Genomic DNA, 3,948 nt, shown 5'->3' with positions numbered 1-3,948 from the left:
ATTCAATTTATTTTTACTTTTCAAAGACATTACAAAATAGTATTAAGACAAAAAGTATCAATAATACAGAATTTCACTAAAAAGTATGAATTTCACAGTGTTTGTTGTGTTGCATAGGACTGTCCAGTTGTTTTGAGATACCCATGAATGTAACACCACTATAATAAAGACACAGTTACATGAAAAATACATGAAAGTATTAAATGCTACATAAATCATATGTTATGTAAGATAATTGAAATATTAGAACATAGCTTTGGGAGTTCAAAACATTTGAGACCATACAACACACTTTGCGTATATGATGAGTTTTAAGCACGCAATCACAATGAGAACTGCTGGTTTCCATTTCTTTTTACAGGTGAAGGATGTAAACGTCGAAGGAAGAAACAATTTCAAGACCATTTTCTCCATTTTTAGAAGGTCATCAATAAACTGCGTCACTGGAACATAAGCCCTTACAGCTATCCTTAAAACCACTTACCTAGAAAGAGACTTAGTCTGGCTTGAGTTCTAAGTCAAGGAGAAGAAAGTAGAGTCTTTCCCATGGGATACTGGTTAGAGGAACCTAAGGTTGAAATACTGAAATCCCTGACTTAATTATAATTACTAAGCTCATACATACAAAAGTTGAGGGTAATCCAAGGCCCAGATGGAACTAGTCACTAGAATGTGTCAGGAGGAGTTAAAGATGATTTATTTAGAGCAATGCAAATAAGAAAACATTTTTAACATACTGCAATATCTATACATGGCTACATAGTAATACTGTACAAGTGTTCTACTCCTGGGCCAGAATGTAAAGGCCGAGTGGTACTATTTGAGACAAATCTATTCCTGAAACAAATCACATTTAAATATTTCTCTGGCAATGCCTTCAGTAAAGCATAATTTCACTCCAGAATATATTCATTGAAGATGCAAAATTTAACTTTTACATGTCAACCATTTTAGAAAAACCACTTAAATACAGCCTTAGAAAAATCTTCCCCCCGCAAAAAAAAAAAAAAAAAAAAAAAAATCACCTGTATTCAGAAAGGCATTCAAAATAAGTTGCTGAAAATTGCCCTCCCGAGTAATGGACAGCTATAGAGTATTTTATAACGGAGCAGAACTGTCCTCTGTAACTGTTGTGTAATTCTAAGAACATTATCTCCTATGGCCTTGTAATGTGTGGCCCTTATTACATTTTTTATAAATTTCCAGCGACATGTCTCTGCTGCAGATGGTATAGCTCTCCACTGAGTCTGTCACAGTGTGAGAAACTGGCTTCAACATGCAGCTCAGGGGTACGTTTCTAGCTGTGCATTTCAAGTACTAAATCTATTAATATTTGCAAAAAAATTAAATATAAATAAATTTAACTCAAAGACCTTATTCCTTTGTGTCGCTAAGTCGTCAGCTTGATTCCCTCTTGCCCTTAATTTTATGCAAACAATATCTGAATACTTATTATGTGAAGATCACAGACAGAACTATCATTTTCACAATCATTGTCCTGGCTACTTTCCTCTCTGCTGAGACATCCTGCCTGACACCCAGACTAAAGAGGAAAAGGTTTATTGAGCTCACAGTTTGTGCAAGTTTCATTGTGTAAGCCGCTGGCCCCAAGGCAGGGGGGTGTGGCACAGGGGCAGCACTTCAAGGCTGCAGAAGACAGCAAAAGCAGCAAGTGCACAAGAGGCGGAGGCCAGCCTCATTCCTCCCTTGCACTGTGGGCCAGCTATCCGCCCACATTGTCTCCGTGCCCTCCTTTTCCATAAGCTCCGGATGTTTACAAAGTAAGGAACCTGGCCCCTTGCTGAACCGTGGAATTAAACCTTTACGCTTCTCAAGTTGAAACAACAAACAACATCCTAGAGGTAAGGGCATGTCCTCTACCCCCTCGGATGTAGAGCTGTTGAGTTGCTGAAACTTCTAGACTCAAATTGACGCCAGGTATCAACTATGACACGAATAGAGTTGGTTTGACTCCCAACAGAAAGGAAGTCCGATTTTAATTCTCTATAAAATAGCACTTTGACTACAAATTCATCTAGTTGCTAGATAAGAAAACTAAATAAAAGTAGTATATTTCAAAGACAATAAAGCCTTGAAAGAACTACATTTTGCTCGAGGTCTTTTATTATTTATACCACTACTAGTGCCTACTCTGCCTGTTTCTCTATATCATTCTGTGAATCTGTTTCATTGAAATCATTTTTTTTTCTTTTCATCTTGTTTTTAAAATGTAAACTAGCTCAAAGTCTAGTCCACAAATTCACAGTTCTTGTCATCTAGATGTTGTACTGTGAAGCTTGCAGTTCAAAGATTTCAAAATGTAATTTAAGAAATAAATGTAACACTTCAGGGAATTGCGTAGTAAGAGCTATAACAAAAGAAACCTAATGATAATTACTTGTTCTTTTGCTTTTTTGTTTCTTTCAAATCTACCCCTCATGTCTTTGTATTTCAGATATTATGAGCATCCATACAGCACCAAAGGGTACAAATTTCTATTTCTTTTTAAAATTCTTGGGTTGATAACACTTGGCATTTTTAGCTGTTATTTAAGTTGTTAAAACTGTATTTTCTGATATGTTCATATATATTTGAAATATTCATTATTGATTTTTCTGTTATATTGAATTTTTTTCAGCTATGAATGCATTTCTGCTTTAGTATGCCATTTTGGTTATTGCTAGTAATTTAAGACTTAACTGAAATTAATTTCTTAAGTCTTATAAATGCTGTGATTATTCACTTAATGACATGTGCCATTAAATAATATTGAGCAGAACAGAACTTTAATGCTGTCTCACCTTTTGTTAAGTTTTAACTAATTGTATAATTTCCTTTAGCTGGAAAAATATACAATAATATGATAAGCTGAGGTCAAGACTAAATAGCATGCACAAATAAAAGTAATAACAGAACTGGTGAAGTGGATTTGTATGTTCTCTTATTCTTTGTTGTGCATATTCTAAAGTCCATGCCCATCTTCTTAAAAGTAAAAACTTTCCCTTTTTTCTTAAAAAGTTTTATTCCAATCCGTTTCCTGAACACACACTTGAATGTAATACGAAGCCTCCTTTTCTTCCATTTAGTCTCTATTTTGACCTTTTATATGGCTTCTAGAAGTACTGCTATTAATATATAACTGCCACCTAGAGGCAGAAAGAAACGCTTTAAAAGCAAAGCACTCCTCACTGTTTCTTTGAATTTAAAGGTGCATCTTTGGAGGACACATAACAGTTATAAAAAGTATTATGGGCCGGCTAAATACCTCAGCAGATTAAAGCGCCTGCAAGCAGGCGCAGGGGCCGGAGTTTCGATCCCCGGGCCTGTCGTGCCGTCCCCACCGCCCTCAACCCCTGCCGCTGAGAGGGCAATTGAGACTGGACATGGTGGCGCGTGCCTGTAATCCCAGCTCTTGGGAGGCTGTGAACAGGTGGATCACTACGAGTCTGATCTAGTAGTGAGACCCTGAACACCCTGTAGACCCTGCCCTAAAATACAAAAAATAAATAAAATTTTAAAAAATTAAAATAAAGTAAAAAATATTGTGATGATGTTGGCCCCAAGCACTGGAGTAAGAAATTTAAATTATTCACTTGAAGGCATATATGACCCATATATATATATGGACTTTGGAATATGCACAACAAAGAATAATACATATATATATATATATATATATGTATATGTATATATTCGTCCATATATATACCAGGGTCTACAGGTCTCACTGCATAGATCGGACTGCCGGTTTCAATCGCCTTATCAGCGCACTCTGGGGTCGGGGCCCCTCTGCTGCACTTTGCCTGAGCAGGCACTTTAGTCCACTGAGCTATCTGGCAGGCCCAAATATTAGTATCTATTTAATATCCAAGACTAAGCCATAAAGTAAACTATCAGATTATAAAGAGAGAAAACGCAGTCTCACAAAAACTTCTTGATTTATGCTCG

This window comes from Octodon degus, unplaced genomic scaffold, assembly GCF_000260255.1.
Source record: "Octodon degus isolate 3935 unplaced genomic scaffold, OctDeg1.0 scaffold00004, whole genome shotgun sequence".
NCBI lineage: Eukaryota > Metazoa > Chordata > Mammalia > Rodentia > Octodontidae > Octodon > Octodon degus.
The sequence above is the reverse complement of the archived record's forward strand: the minus strand, read 5'-3'. Positions refer to the sequence as shown.